At 42.4% G+C, this 19256-nt stretch overlaps 1 protein-coding gene across 3 annotated transcripts in view; it reads right to left on the bottom strand.

Moving 5' to 3' along the window:
• MID1 (midline 1) overlaps window positions 1-19256 on the bottom strand; it is a 394448-nt gene that overhangs the window by 178966 nt on the left and 196226 nt on the right. Inside the window, exon 1 of one of the 3 annotated variants that reach the window (XM_061137899.1) lies at window positions 7868-8137. The exons of 1 other annotated variant lie outside the window; for it this stretch is intronic. The gene's annotated coding sequence lies outside the window, so the exon portion shown is untranslated. Of the gene's footprint in view, window positions 1-7867; window positions 8138-19256 lie in introns of those variants that run through there. One more of the 3 variants, XM_061137896.1, reaches the window with a different exon arrangement.

The following is a 19256-nucleotide window of genomic DNA, read 5'->3' as shown; positions in this document are numbered from 1 at the left end:
AACATTTAAAAAACTAAGATCATGGCATCTGGTCCCATCACTTCATGGCAAATAGATGGGGAAACAGTGGAAACAGTGACAAATTTTATTTTCTTGAGCTCCAAAATCACTGCAGATGGTGACTGCAGCTATGAAATTAAAAGACACTTGCTCCCAGGAAGAAAAGCTATAATGAACCTAGAAAGCATATTAAAAAGCAGAGACATCATTTTGCCAACAAAGGTCCATATAGTTCAAGCTATGGTTTTCCCAGTAGTCATATATGGATGTAAGAGTTGGCCCATAGAAGGCTGAGTTCCAGAAAATTGATACTTTCGAATTGTGGTGCTGGAGAAGATTCTTGAATATCCCTTGGACTTCAAGGAGATCAAACCAGTCAATCCTAAAGGAAATCAACCCTGAATGTTCATTGAAGGGACTCAGCTGAAACTGAAGCTCCACTACTTTGCCTACCTGATGCAAAGAGCTGACTCACTGGAAAAGATTCTGATGCTGGGAAAGATTGAAGGCAGGAGCAGAAGGGGACGACAGAAGAGGAGATGGTTGGGTGGCATCACCGACTCAATGGACCTGAGTTTGAGCAAACTCCAGGAGACGGTGAAAGACAGGGAAGCCTGGTGTGCTGCAGTCTATGAGGTCGCAAAGAGTCAGACATGCCTCAGTGACTAAACAACTATTTTTTTCAGATTCTTTTCCCTTATAGGTTATTACAAAATATTGAGTATAGTTCCCTGTGTTATACAGTAGGGCCTTGCTGATTATCTATTTTATATATAGTCGTGTGTATATATTCATTCCAAACTCCTAATTCATCCCCTCCTTTTCTCTTTTGTAACTAACTGTAAGTTTGTTTTCTATGTCTGTGGGCCTATTTTAGCTTTGTATATAATTTTAAGATTCCACAATGTAAGCAATATCATGATGTTTCTTTCTCTGTCTGGCTGGCTTCACTTAATAGGACAATCCCTAGGTTCATCCATGTTGCTGCAAATGGCAAAAAATATTTATGGATTTTTATTGTGTGTCAGGCACTGTGCTTGGACTTGAGCTTTCAAGGTAATGAACAACTTACTGACCAGAGATGTATGAATACATCTATTGTTACCCAAACATTATTGACTTGAGATGTTTCAACATTCACTTACAAAACAAATCACCAGCCGCAGGCATTAGCTCCTGCAAAAAATCTCCTGGTCAATAATATGTTAAGAGGTATTTTAACTCATGCTCTTGACTAACTCAGTCCCAAGATAGGCAGACAAAGGAATAACTGGAAATAAATATACCATTTCCAATACTTGTGTGGATAAGAGGAAGTTGCAGCTATATCCTTTCCATTTACTCTGATCCAAGTAGACAGTGCTCAGCGTACAAAGCTGTACTTACAAACAACAAACCCAGAAATGACATCACTCCCCTTACTTGGCCCCCTAGGTGTCACTCACAAAGACCCCAGGGAATCCAGAAACTCAGGCAGGATGCTGGGAAAAGAACTAGTGAAGAGGTCTGACCCCTGGGCACACACACCAGCAAGTCCTGTCTGCCCAAGGTATGACCCTGCCCACAAACATTGTCCCTGAAAGGGCATTTGTGATTTCTGCAGCTCCAGGCTCTAGTGCCTGCTATGTCCCCAATTAAAGATTCATCCAGAAAAAAAAAAGATTCATCCTGGGGGTTAAAAGGCAAAGAGTCATGAGCTTTAGCACATTCACATCACTTTTCTCCCAACATCTGGTCAAGACCATTGTCTAGAGGAAACAAGAATGTGGTTTGGAGGGGAGGGAGGGAAGATGAAGCAATGATAGAAGCTCGGTTGATTGGGTATTAGGATATGTCTGGGAGAGATATCCCAGTGCAACCCAGAGGATACCAGAAACATGGAAAAAGGTGAAAACTAGTGCAAACTTTTCCTACCTCAGGTATTTTAAGATTGGCCTATTAGCGAAAGTATACAACCCCTTCTCTATGTTCCATCCTATGCAACGTGGAGGTGTGCCCGCAAAATGCAGAACTCCATCTGTCATTAGTCAGACTGGTTATTTCTTAAAATAGTGTCCCAATTAGGCACGATTTCTCACTGGAAAGTGTTCTGGGTTTCAAACAACGAACTCTGAGAATATCTCGCCTTCCTAGATTTGGAGGACCACCAACTATGAGTTATTTTTCCCTATTGAGAAAAATGAATTAAATGACTGTTTGCTAATTAGCATACATTTATTTAAACTAGGAATTCATACATTCCCACAAATGGATACGTGGGTAAAAATTAAATCTCACAATCACAAATCCTTTCTCAAGCTTTCTCAGTTCAGTAAAGTTTTGGCTACCATCAATTTATTAAGTGGATTCTTAATCATATAAATATAGTTATTAATGAGCAGGCATTTTACCCATGCATAACTTACACTGTGCTATTGGTATAATAAAGTGGACATAAAATTAAAAGCTCTTTGAGTGCAGGGCCTGTATCAAAATCATGTTTGCAACCCCAAAAGTGGCCTGGCATATAATAATCATTTATTGTTGTTGTTGTTGTTGTTAGTCACTAAGTTGTGTTTGACTGTTTCTTGACCCCATGGACTATAGCCCACTGGGCTCCTGCGTCCATTGGATTTTCTGGGCAAGAATACTGGAGTGGTTTGCCATGCCCTCCTCCAGGGGATCTTTCCGACCCAGGGATGGGACCCAAGTCTCCTGCATTGGCAGGTGGATTCTTTACCGCTGAGTCTCCAGGGAATCATTTAGGGTAGTTTTACTGAATGAACTAAATGAATATACTAATTCTGTAAGTACTGAGTAAATGTCCTTGAATAATATAAGAAATGAAGGAGAATCTGTATATTGTTTCTCCTTTTTGTACTATTTCGTCATAGATAGTGGAGAAGGAAATGGCAACCCACTCCAGGATTCTTGTCTGGGAAATCTCATGGACAGAGGAGTCTGGTGGGCTACAGTCCATGGGGTTGCAAAAGAGTCAAACACAACTTAGCAATTAAACAACAACATCATAAATATTTGACTATATATAAAAATCTACTGCTAATGACCAGCACCTCTTCCTTTTTGTTGTTTTTGTTGCTCTTTTTCCTGAGAACTTCTCTTTTATAGCACAAAGCACATAAGTTATTAAGGTTTTGTGGTTTTTCTTTGTTTTACAGCCAAGTCCTCCCTTAGCATTATTTTTTTCCAGTGCCTCAAATTTTCTGACCTCTTTAACATCACATGACCTTCTGTAGGCATTAACTTTCCTGCTCATGTCAATGAAATATCTTTCCCTGGAGGGAAAAAAGTTCATGTGGATCCAGAAGAGTCCCTAATGTTTTGTCCTTCCATTTAAAGAAATTTTTATGCCGCTTCATAAAACAAGGCAAACAATCTTCTACAACAAAACCTCGGAGATGGGTTTCATGTGAAATAAAAGGAGTTGATAATGAGCCAAAAAGCATCGTGTTGATAAACTGTCCCGTATCTTAATGGAGATTAGCTTCCTATTTGACCTGGCTTTTGGAGCCCTTTCTTTAATCACGGTGTATTTGATATTCTCTTCCTTGAATGAACTCAGTTTCATCTATGGCTTTGGTCATAAGATTAAAGAATCACTAACTAACTGTTCCAAAAAAGCTGAGCAATTCTCTCTGACTGATCCCAGTTCCCAGCAGCGGCGTCCAGCACTTGGCCTTCCACCATAGACACTTCAAGCCTGACATCTGCAGGTGGATAACTGAAATGCACACCGCCCAATCAGCTTTGGGTATTTCTTTTTTAAATTCCACCAAGCTCTGAAAATTCATACTATGTAAAACAGGAAAACTGATATAATACTTTGGACTTCCCTTTCATTTTATTAGTAGCTTTTTGAAAATAGCAACCACTTGATTAAAAAAGTATTTAAATTACATCGGCAACATACACTGGTTGCAGTTAGCCAGTCATTCTTTTTGCCTATTGAGAAAAATCTAAATGGTTTGGATGAACTGTGATCCCTAAATCACGAAGGTTTAAAAAAAAAAATGCCCTGATCGGTCCCACCTTTTTCTAATCAAACAAATTACTCTTTGTCCAGTGACCAAATCCCCCTCTTTCACCAATGCACAGCCCAGGTTGCCATGGCTACCTTGGATGTCTATTTACCACACAAGGGATCAAAGCCAGGAGACATCCACATACACACTTAGCCTTAAAACTTGCTGGAATGTCTGAGGATAACATGCAAGTACCAATTAAAGGATTTGCTCACAGCCTATGCGGTCCCTAGTCAAGCTAACTACAAGCACAGGTCCTAACGAATGGCAAGGAAAAGCCAACTCGAAAAAACTATTTCAACACGACCAATAAAGATCTTTAATCTGACAACAAGCTACAATTATAAAATTCCCTGCCAAGGAGAGATAGTAGGGAATAAATGAAGATTCTAAGGTGTGTTGAAGATACTGGACCTCCAAATCATGTGCAATAACTTAAAAACCCTACCGTATCTGGTGAAAGGACCATGTCTCAGATACAGACTTTAAATTCTGGTTAGTTTCAGTATCTGTCTAGGTGATGTCATAAAAACTGCCTGATCTCAATGTTGGGACAAATGAGAACAGAAATGCCTTTTACACTTTTATCGACTTGACTTTCAAATGAAGGAAACCATGAAACACACTTGGGACAATACATGCTGGTTATAGAATAAGAAAAGGGAAGCTGTAAGAGAGTTGCCTTTAATCCCTCCACTCACTGGCCATTCTGAGCTGAGCCTGTGCAAGCTGTCTGTCTTTCCAGCTGGGTAGCATTCATTTCAGGCTTGTACCTACTTTGCCCTATATCTCTCTACTTCACCTTTCTCTGCCTTCACCTCACCATTTTTTTCAATGAGGATCAAATTGCCATCTCATTCTCTCCTGGGGATATGGCAGAGAATAAATAGATCGTGTTTATAAAGGACTCTCTAATCCTCAAAGGAAAGACTAATACAAAGACATTCATTATTAAACCAGATGTCCTCGGGCATTTTAATTCGAATCTGAAGAATGCAAAACTGATCAAACTGAGTCACAACTTCCTTGTAATAGCACTATCCCAGCCATGCAAGAATTTAGCAGCTGCTTAAAGCGCTGGTTAATACCTCATTCTTTCCCTTCATGCTACAGGCAACTGCAATGATTTCAGTCCATGAGAAATAGAGTGAGCACCCACTTTCCTTGGAGTGTTTCCTAAAACCATCACGTATTAAAAACCCAAAATACATCTGGTAGGCAATGTTGTCTGAAGAACCTGATTTTTTCCCCCTAGCTTGAGAGACAATTATTTGGTCTTCTCATCTGCAGGGACAATGGGTGGTGTGCCATTTGAGGAGGGCATCTGCAGTTGTGGGAATGCCACAGGCAAACCTGTTGTTTTTGGCTGGGCTGCTTGAACAGGTGGCCGTGCCTTTCTTTTTGCCTGGGAACACAGCAAATTCCTGCTCAAGGAAGTTTCAGAAGTTTCCCATTTATGATCAGTGGGCAGAGAAAGGTTGGCACACGCTTTAAAAATGACTTCCTGATAGAGGCAAATCAGGTTCACCCTTTCCTTTTGGCCCAACTCAGCGTGACCTTAGGAATCCTCAAAGAACACTATCCCTCTGCACCGGTTCTTTTTCCTCCCACTTGGCAGAAGGCAAAAGCCCTCTGAATCTCATGGCCAGTCAGGCAGCTTTCTAATTCTGCTGGCCATTTCTGGCTACCCGCTGTGGCAGTCAGGGGCGGGGGTCTCTTGGCTGCCACGCTATTGTTCAGAGTCTGTGCAGCCCTAGGGATAGATCACTCCTTGGGGGAAGAGATTGGATTTCATTGCTGAGCTGGTGACACATGGATCTCTTTGATAGTTAACCCTGCAAGCCCAACTGGAGCTGTTGGGCTGAGATGACAAATTCACGGGTGGGTGCGAGTCACCCCACCTGGACACAAGTTTCCCCTGAAGAGAAACTCAAATCAAGTTGGGCTTAATCCAAGCCAGTAACTCCACCATCTCACTCCCCTCCACATTCCTGTTGCAGAACAACGTGTCACATTTCCAAGTCGCTGGAACTGCCTAGATTCTTCCGAAGAGCCCTGACTCCATCCCCCACTTCTCTCCCTGTCTGTCATCCCACCCCTAGTCCACTCTCTTTTCAAGTACCAAACAGGCCAAAAAATTACTGGACATACAGTTATAGGATGAAAAGCTGCCCATTCATTAAATGACTGAGTTACTCCATGTGTACCCTTAAAACTTCACAACTGGGCTGAAGTCCAATTTATGAGAATGCCACAAGGAGCAAGGCATGGGAAAACCTGTGCCAAGCTTCGGACAGCATGCCTCTGGCATCCACAGGGAGTGCCTCCATTCCAGAGGAATTGTGTGGGAACAGGGATTCTGAAAAGTAAGCTCAGATACCAAGAGGACAGGTGGCTCTGCAACGGATCAAATGACTTCTTTGTTCCAGCCCAGGACCTTTGTCAAAAATGTTTTGCGTTCCTTTTTCCTTTGCTTAAATCCTTTCCATTTACGCTTCTTGCTTCTTTCCCTCATCCCATCGGGACTGCTCAACAGAAAAAGAAGGGGGGGTCAAGCCGTGAGTTTGCAGAACTTGAAACTGATCAACGGCCCCAGTCTCCAGCAAGAGGAAGAGCAATTCACTGGAAACACACAAGTGCTTGCTAGTGTAAGCCTGCTTTTCTGCACTCACTGCCACTTGCCAAGCAAGCACACTTGCTTAGTGAGCAGGCAAAGAGGCAAGAAGGCAGAGGGTCTTTTCAAAACCTGACCCTCTGCTTCACTGTCCCAGACTACAGGAAAGGGAAAGTTCTAACCCCCTCACTCCAGCCCCGAAACAGAAAGTTTGCTCCTTATGCAACTCAACTTACCCCAAAGCGTGCAGGGTGGTGAGTGCCCAACCCACTTAGAAGAAAAAAGTGCAGTTTTCCTGGTGGTAACATGGATGCTAACTTTTCCCACCCACGTTTACTTAGAGCTGGCAAAGTCAATATCACCCCTCTTGGAGTTCTCTGCCCTTGCCAGCCTACTAGCATGTTTTTCCAGTTTCTCTGCCCCTTAAATGAGTACAGATCTTGATATTGAAATACTGACATAAGACTCTTCTATAACTTTGGTTGAGTTATAAATCACACCCTTTTCTTGGCTTTGTACACTCACTTTTTCCTTTTCTTACAAGCAGAGCTATAAACCTCGACTTAGGCTGATAAGAAATTTTATCATCATGCCCCGCAGCCACGGAAGAAGCTGCTGGTTTAGAATTCTTTTCAAAGACTCATGGAAGTAATCTCCAAGCCCTTTCTCAGCTCACTACTCTCAGGGCTGTCCTCTCCTGTCCAGAAGCAATAATAGTTTCACAACTGCTAGAACAGAAAAACACAATTTTCCTGGAAGGACTGTCTGTGCTCATTTCGGGCTGGTGCCACCTTCTCAGCCATAAACACAGTAAGTGCTCAGGATGGGGAGCCAAAACGAGATAAGAGGCCCGCTTCAATTCTTTTTCAGGATATTCCGTTGTCTTTATTCTCACCCAAAGCACAGGAAAGAGGCTCAGAGCTTCAGATAGATCCCGAACAATACCTTCCAGCCACCGCAAACTGGAAGTGATCTACATGTTCTACGAACCGCGTTTAAGCCTTTTACAATGACTGCCTGACGTCGCCAATCCCCATTAGAGGCAGAAGTGGGGGGAACCTCAGGAGATCTGCTTCATGGGTTACTGTAGGAAAAGGCAGTCCCGTTCTTCCGCCAAATGGATCCATTCGGCCAGGCATCTGCTCATCCGGCCAGCCCTCCGGAGTCACATCCCAGGGGTCCCACGTTGCGCCCTCCCTCTCCACCCGCCCCTGCAGCCCCCTGAGCTCACCTGCCTCATGTTTAGAGTTCCATCACCCATCCAGCAGGGAGCGAGCCGCCTGGAAGCCCACGCCGCGGTCTTCCGAGGGGAAACACCAAAGCCAGCAGAAGCCCGCAAGACAAAAGCAACTCAGCGAGTTCCCCAGGCAGCTGAGAACACGTTTTCTTTCCCTTTTTTCTTTGATCTGTTGCTACACGCACTCTGCCCAAGACAACGTCAAGTTTCTCAAGCTTCGCTTCCCAGCCTATGAAAAGTCGGGCGCAGGGAAGCGGGGACCGCCTGGCTCTTATTTCAAATCGGGTCTCAGAGACGTCGTAGGTGGCTGGCGGGGGCCCCGGAGGAGCCTCGCCAATCAGGAGAAGGGGGTGGGCCCTGGGAGCCGGAGGGGCTGCCTCCGCGAGGATTAGAGAGCTTTCAGGATTTCAATGACTGGAAGCAGCTGGAAACAGCCTCCCCAGCTCCCGGAGTAAAAGATGCGTTCTATTCTTATCTCACAGCTCCGGCTCGCCTCAAAGCTTAACTAGCTTAAGGCCTGGCCTTTTAAGAGCTCCCTAAAAGCACGCAAGCATTTGAGAGGGACAAAACGACTGCAAGCCGAAAAGTGCCACACGCAGGACCCAGGCGGATTTCGAAAAGGGTATCTCGCACCGAACACTGGGGAGGGAACCTAATTGTTACTCAGAACACCTGAACCGAAACCAGCAGTCGGGGTGGGGGGGGGGGGGGAGGATGTCATCCACCTCGCTTCCATATAGATGAACTGTGCATCTGTCTAAGAGACGGGTCTTAATGGGAACGAGTACGCAAGTCTGCTGAAACACGGCAAATGAACGAGAATCTTTACCCAATAAGGGCCCAAGGCACAATTTTAAATAAAACTGTTATTAGAAAAATAGGCACTGAGGTTTGGTTAAGAAGAAAAAAAAAATTTAAAGACGTGTGTCTACCTTTCCCTCAAGTTCACCTTACCTACAAGGTTGATCTGGTGAACTTATTCAAAGAGACAAGCTGGACAGAATCTCAATAAGAGAGCTGGCTTCTTACACACTTAAACCCTGAAGTTTTAAGTTTGTAATTTAAACTTAAATTCTTTGAAAAAGAATGTCCAAAGTTTGCTTTCTGTATTTTCTATAAACAGGAACACGTTTCACTTCTTAAGCAATATGGTCTCAAGGTCACTCTGTCTTTTGGATGGCCAAAAAAAAAAAAAAAAACAGCACACGCTGAACAAAGCTTTTTCCCAAAGAGGTGGCAAAAATTTTGTGAGAATAATTCAATAAAGAAAAAAAATTGGTATCAGAGGGAAGAAAAAAAAAAACCTTAGCAAATCAATGAATGAGCATCTTCCAGTGTATCGTCTGTATGGATGCAGTAGTTGTCAGCTCTGTCCAGTTCCAAGAAAACTTGGCGGCCCCATATCTGGACATGGAGGTCCATAACCCCATTCCAGCCCCCCGCCTTAGCAAGGTAAGGAACCACCCAGTGACACAACTAGACTTCAGTCCTCTTCATGTATTTACTACAGAGCCCTTGATTATGACTTAGACCAGGGTTTCTGAGCCTCAACCCTATTGACATTTGGGGTCAGATCATTCTCCTTTGGGGGGCACTGTGCTGTGCCCTGGGGGATGTCGAGCAGTGTCTCTGGCCTCAGACTACCAGATACAAGGAACCCTTCCACAGTCATGACAATCAGTAATGTCTCCAGGCAACACCAAGGGAGAAATCATGCCCAGTGAGGAATCACAGATGGACTGGCTTTGAAATACTCATTTTCAAAAACAAAACAAAACAAAAATACTGGCTCTCCAACTTAACTGTCCAAGGAAACTTCTGGGGACATTGTGAAAAATGCCAGTCCCTGGGACTGTTTGTCCAAGGGAATCTAATCAATAGGCTTGAGGAGGAGCCTGGGAATCTGCATTTTATCCCAGTGCAGAGGACTCTGATTCACTTCAAAAAACTACTGTACCTGTTCCTGCCCTAGGTGTACCCTGAGCCCCAGGACACAGGAAATTACCCAGGGCTGCTGCTGTTAAATATCACCAGAGTGAAGTCCCAAGGCGTATCTATTTATCACCTTCAACAGAAGCTTCTCACGACTGCATTTGCCTTCTGCTGTCATCACCTCTGAGGAAAATATGAGCTGGGATTTCCTCTCACAGGCTCTGTGCCCTGTCAAAGTTTCATCCATCTTTCCTCTCCTTTGGCCCATTCCTACTGCATCCTACAAGGTCAGGATGTCACCACTATTTTGTGGCTTCCCCAAATGTCCCAACACAAAGTAATCCCTTCTCTTCACTCTGTAGTTTATAGACACTCAGTGGTGTGCTGGTAAATGTTTAACAACCAGCTCTTTAAAAAATAAAAGCAGCCAAGATTTGTCATCATTGTTGTTGTTTACTCGCTGAGTTGTGTGCTCTTTGTGACCCCATGGACTGTAGCCGACCAGGCTCCTCTGTCCATGGGATACTCCAGGCAAGAATATTGGAGAGGGTTGCCATTTCCTTCTCTAGGGATCTTCCTGACCCAGGGATCGAACCCACGTCTCCTGCCTTGCAGGCATATTCTTTACCGCCTGAGCCACCAGGGAACAGGCTTACACCCAGATTTTTTTTTCTTTAAAATCCTAAAGTAAGTCATGGTGCACATATGTCTGATCTAAAATTTAGCTTTGAAAGGAGATAGCCTATATGTTCACAAATTAGAGTTTATAATTATGTTGCATTTTTACTCTGTGGGACAGCACCATTTTTCACCTTGTCTGAATCCTTTGCCAATTTTTGTAGTGTAAATGTTCCCTCCTTTTTCAAAGTAAGGACCCTAAACACAGAGGTTGGAGGCGATACACTGAGCCAGGAGACGGTAAGCACCAGCTTGAGCAAACCATGCTACATCTCTGCTGTTTCACTTCCATGTGGCACTGTAATCATATCTTCATCTGCCTGTCTCTTCTACCAAACTAGAAAACTCTCAAGAGCAAGAATGATGTCCTATTCATCTTTATAACCCCAGACACTTTCACTGTACCCACACACCAACAGCACAGGAGGAAGTCAACCAATGTGTGTGGAAAGGGAATGAAATACTTTCCTGAGCTATGGACATCAATGGGACTGCAGCCCTGCCACGTTACTAAAGGGAAAAGAATCTCTTGGCAAATTAAACTATTACAGTTACTTTTCTTTTACTGTAATTCAAAATCTGTCCGCACTTACAAAAACAATAAGCATAATACCATCTTTTTTATTTATTTTTTGGTCATACCAGGTGGCTTGCAGGACCTTGTTCCCTCTCCAGGGATTGAACTTGCAGCTATGGCAGTGAAAGCACTGAGTCCTAACCACTGGACCACGGGAAGTCCCCATAATGCCATCTTTATTCTAATACTCCCATGTCCAACCAAAGTCAGAGTGCAAGAGAAGAGATGAGCCTCCTAAAACAGAAGCTTAGCTTCATGGACATATTTGTGAGACAGCCTATTTTCTATATTGTTATATGAAGCCATCGCACACTTCTGCATCTACATAAAAAACATCAGCTCTAGATGACAAGGTCTCTGGAAGAAATGTGTATGATAATCTCTGGGAGGTATATGAAAAGGCAGTTCCAACAGAGACTCAGACTCAGAGAACCGACTTAACGGACACAGCGGCGGGGGGTGAGGGGGGGAGGAATTGCAAGAATAGCATTGAAATAGATACATGAACATATGTGAAACAGACAGCTCATGAGAAGTTGCTGTGTAACACAGGAAGCTCAACCCAGTGCTCTGTGACAACCTAGTGGGGTCGGATGGGATGAGAGGGGGGAAGGAGGTTCAAGAGGGATGGGACATATGTATACCTATGGCTGATTCATGGTGATGTATGGCAGAAACCAGGACGACACTGTAAAGCAATTAAAAACAAAAACCAAAAAAAGGGCACTTCCACCAGTAAGAGATACCATGATGGGTTGAGATACCAAGATGGGTCTCTCCCATCTTCTCATTATGCAGAAGGACAGGAATGCCTACAGGGGTGTTATTAACAAACACTTCTTGTGAGTATCTACTATGAGCCAAGCATTTTGCCAGGCACTTTACAAATATGCACCATTTCATCTGCACCAAAATATAAGAACAGACAGGATCGTTGAGGCAAAATTTTTAACCAAAGGTCTGATCATGACCAATTGCTACAGCAATTAAACTTAAGTGTTTGAAGGGAGAATTACTCTGCTTTTTTAAAAAAGATTTAAAAAAATTTTCTTTTTTATGTTTTGCCCACATGGCACAGCATGAGAGATCTTAGTTCCCCAACCAGGGATCAAGCCTGCACCCCCGGCATTAGAAGTGCAGAGTCTTAACCACTGGACCACCAGGGAAGTCCCTACTCTGCTTTGTGTTATAAAATATGCTATCTCCAGAAATCATCCCTAGAACTCTTTGGAAAAGGGAATCATGTAAATAAATGAAGTCTACTTTTTCATTTACCAATAAACAGACTTCTTCAACATTTCAAATCCAATAAACGGCACTTTAGGGGTTGTCCATTAAGTGAGCTTTAGATCCACTTATTGGAAACAGCATAAGCAAGTAAATTGAAGCAAAGAAAGAAACGTGCTTCACTAAAGGTTTGGATGTTCTGTTCTGGGTCTGTGATTAACAGCATTTGCAAACATCAGCTGAAGGGATGAGGTAGTCTTAGCAGATCTTTCTTAAGACAGCAGCCAAGGTGGTAATCCTGTGTAGTTTAGTGCACATTTGGTCATATAAACAGACCTCTACAGCAAACGTAACATGGATTCCTGGGCCAGTGATCCTGGACAGGCCCTACTAGACATGGATGGATATTGGGGTGACACCTGAGAGGACAATTAGCAGTAATGGTGCCACCTCTTTCAGTGTTCTGTTAGGTCAAAGGATATGGGAATACGTGTATGTAAAAAATGGTTGACTATTAGTAACTTCCTCTAGTTTATTGAAATATGTATCAGGACACATCAAAAGTCAATGAAAACCAAGCTGAAGTTGCCTAATTCAGCCACCTGGTGCAAGGGCACAATCTTGAGGGCCTATGGAAAAACTTTATTCTCCCTCAGAAGTTCCAGAAATCCAGTTGTATACTTATGGCGGCCATGGAAAAGTTGAGGTGATTAGTGAAGGTGATTTACATGGACAGTGACACAAGTCCCTACTTAGAAAAATAAATTAAAAAAAAAGAAAAGAAAACCCCACCTATAGTTCTTCTAGGATGTCATAAAAAAAAAACAAGTTGCTACTCACTGACTACAAGTACTCATTAAGTTAGTTTCTGTCACTTGATTAACGAGAGCAACGTGACATACCACAAGCATGGGTTACAAATACGATTTGGAATCCATTCTTGGAGTTGACCTCCCTGGTGGCTCAGATGGTAAATAATCTGCTTGCAAAGCAGGAGACTTGGGTTCAATTCCTGGGTTGGGAAGATCCCCCGGAGAAGGAAATGGCAACCCATTCCAGTATTTGTGCCTGGAGAATCCCATGGGCAGAGGAGCCTGGTGGGCTACAGTCCATGGGGTTGCAAAGAGTTGGACATGACTGAGCGACAAAGCATGTGGCCACAGAACTGGCTGATACAAATGTATTCTTTTTAATGGCCAAGTAATATTCCATTGTGTATATGTACCACAGCTTTCTTATCCATTCGCCTGCTGATGGGCATCTAGGTTGCTTCCATGTCCTGGCTATTATAAACAGTGCTGCGATGAACATTGGGGTACACATGTCTCTTTCAGATCTGGTTTCCTCAGTGTGTATGCCCAGAAGTGGAATTGCTAGGTCATATGGCAGTTCTATCTCCAGTTTTTAAAGGAATCTCCACACTGTTCTCCATAGTGGCTGTACTAGTTTGCATTCCCACCTGATATTTCATCACTTGAAAATTAATGAGTTAAAGCAATCCATGTTATCTTAAAATTTTAAGTATAACTTACCATTTAATAATTCTATGCTTTTAGAGGTGAACTATTTTGACACTGTTTAGTTTCTGTTGATTAAATATGACTGATCCTTCATTATCTTCCTCTTAGTGATCTGATAAAGATTTATGTATGAATTTAGCAATGGTTTTTGTTTAATCCTCCCACTGTCAAAAATTCTCTACACTCCCAACTGAACTTTCTGCCTCATGTCAACATCATAATATCTTCTCAAGAGTAATTCTTCAATTTCTCAATCATCTACTTTTTTTAAACTATAATCTTACATTTAAATTTGTAAGAGAAAAATGATTTGTAATAGCATATTTTTGACGTGTCTTATTAACCCCTTTTCTAGTTACTGAGGTCATTGAGGCCTTAATCAGTGAGTTCTCCAGCGAATCAGAACCAATGGGATATTTAACATATATATTAAAATGTATTACAAGGACTAGCCTTACATGATTGTGAGTACTGGTAAGTCTGACATTCATAGGGCACATGGACAGGAGATCAATTTACAGTTTTCAGGCAAAATTTCTTCTTCCTCGGGGAAACCTCAGTTTTGCTCTTATGGCCTTCAACTGATTGGATGAAGCCCAGCAACACTATCAAAGATAATCTCCTTTACTTAAAGTCAACCAATTATGCATGTTACCTAAGTCTACAAAATACCTTCATAGCAACACCTAGATCCGTTTCACTGAATAACTGTACTATAGCCTAGCCAAGGGACTGTTGTATATCCCTTCTAACAACTAGCACAGAGGATAGGATCAATTAGTCAATAAAAAATGTTCTCAGAATTGCTGCTAATAATAGTAATAATAATAATAATTTTAAAGTCCAGGTTTGATGCATGAACCCCAAGTGCAATGTCATCATATGATGTGCATACGATCTGATTGCCATTTCCTCTTTCTCCCACCACAGATTTAATGTGCTCAGAGTTTGTGACTGATTTGCCATGTGTAGCAAGAATCATATATATTAGCCCTAATCCAAACTGTTTTCAACTAACATTCCTCTTGAGCTCCAGGAATGAAGATTCTACAACTCAGATGCCTAAATAATTCATTAGGCTAATTAAAACCCCTATTTTTTTCTAACTCCTAATTGGCATCACTCTTGATTTAAATCCTTTTTTTTTTTTTTTGTGGGCTTAAGTATGGCTAGGAATATCTGGTTACTGTTCTTCCTATTATTACCATTTTATTCCTTATTCTTTTATCTGCTACTTTTCTTATACATGAAAATGATTTCTTACTTGTCTCATATATGAAAAGGATTAGTCTCTCAAACCTTTAACATCTTAATGCCAGAGGCTGATTTTTAAATTAACCTTAGAGATTTAAAAAAAATTAAGTTTGTGAATCACAGCTCAGTTTGCATATGTTAGAAGCAGACAAATAAGGCTGGTTCATCGATAATCACATGGAGAGAAGGCGAATAGAAATTTTAATCAAAAGAAGCTTTGAGTAGGATTTGCGCTCCTTGCTTGTACAAAGACAATGCATTATCCTTTAGATTGGCACTTCTCAGACGCACAGAAAGATGGCTAAAATTGCTGTATTGTTTTCTGATTGATGAAAGTCCTCTCCCACTTCACATATAATATCAATACTGGCTTTAAGATGATGGTAAAGATGAAAACTACTTAAGAATCATGGTTTACATATCTCTTTCCTTTGCTAGACACAGATGGGGGTATCTTTTTACTCTATTTTAATAGCCAAGGAAATAATATTTGCCCTTATTTCTTTATAACTAGACAGCTTATCATGAGGTTTTCCTCTGCTGGAAACTACTCGTGAAAAGTCACACATACTGAGATAGCCTTCCCTATACTCTTCTCCTGATGCAAGATAAACATTGAGTTGTAGCAAGAAAAAAAAATTGACTATCGGTGACTTAGCTTTCTCCATATTTATTAAAGAGCTCTAAATGTTCAAGAAACTGCATTCAAAAGGGGCTTCATTATATTTCTCCTTTATTGCCTATTTTGTAGTTATAGTGTTGTTATTTGAAATCATTTTAATGGGAGTGACTTAAATAATATCATACAATGAACAAGATAGCTATACTCCTGTTTGTCGTATTATCTATGTTGTATCAAAAAGACTTACTGATGTTTCTCCTAAACTGTCTCTGTGAGGGGAAAAGATCATTTTGTTATGGGCATCTTTTAGAAACCAACCAACTGGTGACACTTCTCTTCAACTTGGCAAATTAATCTAACCTGAATTAAAGGAATTTAAAACCAGCTGATAGACCACACACTAAGAGGTCTTACATCCTTCCCCAGGTGGCACTAGTGGCCAATTCAGAAGACATAGGAGACACAGGTTCGATCCCTGGGTCAGGAAGATCCCCTGGAGGAGGGCATGGCAATCTACTCCAGCATTCTTGCCTGGGGGAGAATCCCATGGACAGAGGAGCCTAGTGGGCTATGGTCTATGGGGTCGCAAAGAGTCAGACATGACTGAAGTGATTTAGCACTCAAGAGGTCTTTAAATCTTAAATTAAAAAGTGGATACAAGCTATGTCATGAGTATTTATGCTGAGGGAAAAGGGAGGAAATGAAAGTATCCCCCATCTGTCATGGACCAGTGATGCATCAGACCCTCTTGAAGATGAAGCCAGTTTACAGTTTGTATATGGGAATTTGGAACACACCTCTCTAATGCCTAAACCTGTGCTCTTCCTGGCACAATGCTGCCACCCTGGTCCAGATCCACCTGTCATACTGCCTTCAAGATAAGCTAGGAGTTTACCATCACATTTGAAAACAAATGGAGGAAGCACTTCCCTGATTTGTATTTACCTTCAATGGTTCTCTAAATTTAGACAGTATTCATCTGAACATTTGAAGTTGGGGGAAAACCCACATATATGTCCACTGGTGGGAGATCTCTCATGGAAAAAGATGTTGCTGTTGTGCTATGAAGGGCAGGATGTAGGTCGATTTTATGGCTATTTATTTAGAACTGTGAATGAGGTTTTCTTTCTCTATTCAGAATTCCCCAATGGCTTTCTCAATGGAATACATTCCTGTGATTCATTTCCATAGTTAGGAATGCAGTCCATGAAGCATTTTTTTTTCTTATTCAAAGTTAATCTGTACTTTAATGCTATAACCTTTGATTTCATTAGCAACATATAGTAACTGTAGCACTCTATGAATTGATTTTTATTACTCTCAGGGCATCCAGAATTCTCAAGTGTAAAGACAAGGACATCCCATAAGAAAAAGAAGCTGAGGTTGGCACACGTCCACCTTATGGTAACAAACATGCACTGGTACACCTTTGTTATGCTCAAACGGCCAAACATCCACTCAAGTATTTATTGAGTGCCTACTGTGTGTCAGACATTGTTCCAGGTGGTGGACGGGCAGGCAGAAAGGTGCAGACAGGCTGAAGGCTGCCCTCATGAGCATACCTTCTAGTGGCGGGATACAGAGATCAATCAACAAATAAATGTAAAGTGGCTCTGATGGTGATGGGGAAAGGCGGATAGGGAGTGCTGGTTGGGTGGTGTAGGAAAGTTGATATATTACAGGGTGATATTTGAGAAGTGTTCTAAGGAAGTGAGAGGAAGAAGTACTTTCAGCTATGACTGTGGATGGGGCAGAGTTATCCAGGCAGAGGGAACAGTAATTGCAGAAGCTCTGAGGCCAGGGCAAAGTGAAGCCAAGGAGCCTGTGGTGGCTGGAGTGAGTAAGGGTGACAGCAGTAGTGTTATGGGAAACATGGGACTGAAATTGTCCAGGCTGCCCAGGTACCATAGTAACCATTTGTGTGAGTTATTTTACAACAGGAGGTCCTGGTAAGGAACACAGAACTAATAAGCCACCACCAACTGAAGAGTTCAGGAAAGGTCAAAAGGAGACACCATGTGTCCTACCACCTCCCAGAAGCCTCTTTGTTGGCATCCATCTTGACTGAGCAATATGTGCACCACCAGGAAGGAACCTGAGTCAGAATGATTGTCCAGAGACAGCCAGAAACTGACCCCCATCACCATAAAATCCAAGACTTTGAGCCACGTGACAGAGCAGTCCTCCTGGTTTCCCTTATCCTGCTGCTCTCCACCTGGGCTCCCCTTCCCAGTAATTTCTCTTTCTTTGTCAGCACATGTGTCTCCTCAGACAATTTGTTTCTGAGTGTTAGACAAGAGTCCACTCTTGGGGTCTGGAAGGGGTCCCCCTTCCCACTACAGTAGGAACTAGGGCTTTAGGAATGTGTCTGAGTGAGTATGTGTATGTGTGTTGGGGGACAGTGTTTTTGGGTCATTTTGGGTCTAGTAGATCATGGGAAGAGCTGTGGGTTTCTTTTGGAGAAAAAATGGGGAGGCTTGGATGGTTTGGAGCCAAGAAGTGACGATAGCCCACTGACTTTGTAGCATTCAGTGTGACTGATGGGAGGACAGTAGCCTGTCGGCAGAAGCAAAGTCCTTGAGCATGCTCTTGTGGTCAACCAGGTGAGCGATGGTGGTGAACTTGATGGGTGTGGCAGTGGAGGGGGGATCACCTGGCTAGATTCTTGATGGTGATTGTGAAGGTTGAGCCAATGTGATTTGCGGAGTGAATGTGTCAGATAAACAGAGGAGACTAGGATGACTTCCAACTTCTTTGCTGACACAACTAGAAAAATGAAGTCACCATTGACTGAGATGACAGAAGGCTGTCACAGGGAGCTGTGGGGAGAAGGGGCCACCCCACTGCCTCAGTCTCCTATGGGAAGGGGAAGTCTGGAGGCAGTGTAAGATCCATTGTCCAGAAAGAAAGAAGGTCCAGGGGTATGTGAACGAAGCCAAAAAGCTTATGCTACACATGGAAAAAACCACTGCCCATAAATACTTGGCTTATTAATCCCATTCAACACAGTATAGCACACTGGCTAGGAGCAGTGATGCTAGAAACAGCCTCAGTCCAAATATCAACTCTGACACTTTATAACTGTGAATATGGCCCATCTGCTTATTCTCCCTCAAAGTTGTTGTGTTTGAATGAAGTGATTTGTTTACAGTTAATGTTATTTAACTTGTACCAAGTACTCACTAGATGCCAAGTACTTGTGAGCCTGCTGAATTCTCCTTTGCCCCTAGGAGAATAGGCACTCATGTTACTATCCCCACTTTCTGAGAGAGAACAGAGACACAGAGAGGTGAAGTGTCTTGCCAAGGTCACAAAGCTAAGAAGGCACAGATCCTTGTTGATGCACTCAGGCTGACTAGCCCCTGAGAACATGCTCTTAATCACAGAACTATGAGATGCAGCACATAATAAACACCAACAAATCATGTCTTGTATTATGATGACATGACTACTGAAACAATGAAAACACTGAATGGTCATTTGTGCAACTCCACTTGTAAACATCACATGACGGTTTCTACCGTGCCTCACTTTCTCCATCCCTAATATGGGTACACAGCCTGTGTTCTTCCT

Source organism: Dama dama, chromosome X (genome assembly GCF_033118175.1).
Source record: "Dama dama isolate Ldn47 chromosome X, ASM3311817v1, whole genome shotgun sequence".
NCBI classification, from domain to species: Eukaryota; Metazoa; Chordata; class Mammalia; order Artiodactyla; family Cervidae; genus Dama; species Dama dama.
The sequence above is the reverse complement of the archived record's forward strand: the minus strand, read 5'-3'. Positions and strand labels throughout refer to the sequence as shown.